Below are 797 nucleotides of genomic sequence, written 5' to 3' on the forward strand. Positions count from 1 at the left end.
GACGCCACGGCACGCCGCGTCGTCGCCTGCTACGGCTCGTTCCTGGCTCGGCCTCGCCGGGATGGGGGAGGGGGGGCGCTCGTTTGACAGGCGCAGTTCGGTTATTCTGTTTCCCCCCACCCCACCCCACGCACCCACACCCCTAAGATAGATAATGGGGCAAAGTCCATACAAGGAAGATGTGTCAGTACAACTATGCCCCTCGGTACGGTTCGGTGCGGGGGCAAGTCATGCCACAGTACTATATTCAAACAAACAAAAAAAGAAAAAGAAAAAATTGACAGCACAAGGACAAAAAAGTACCAGTCCAAGTTACTGGTGTAGTCAAGTACTAGATCCAAAAAAACAAAAAAAATTGACCGCCCAAGGACAGGCGCAGGCCCTGACAATGCTAGATACTTGAACTCGAGCCCGTGGGCGAATCCCTAGTAATCCGCATACCCGCAGGGCCTGCCGTCCAAGGCCCACAGGTCAAGAGAGAGAGAGCGAGCACCGTGTATAAGCGCTCAGGTAAGTGTTCAGAGGAGTTCGACTGGTGAGCATCGGCTACGCTTATAAACAAGTCTAGAGCCCCCTCGACTAGCAAGGTGGGACTAAACACATAGCTCACGCGCACGCCGTGCTGCACAGCCGCGCGAGAGAAGCTATCCGGGCCGAATACAACGACCCAGGCCGATGGCCCAACAAAGTACTTCGCCCCATTACAAAAATCCAGTAGATCACGCACGACAAAAAATAAAAAATGAAAATAATTTTAAAAAAAACTCACAAGAAAAATCAGTTAATAAACAAAAAAA

Source organism: Triticum aestivum, chromosome 2A (assembly GCF_018294505.1).
Source record: "Triticum aestivum cultivar Chinese Spring chromosome 2A, IWGSC CS RefSeq v2.1, whole genome shotgun sequence".
Lineage (NCBI taxonomy): Eukaryota > Viridiplantae > Streptophyta > Magnoliopsida > Poales > Poaceae > Triticum > Triticum aestivum.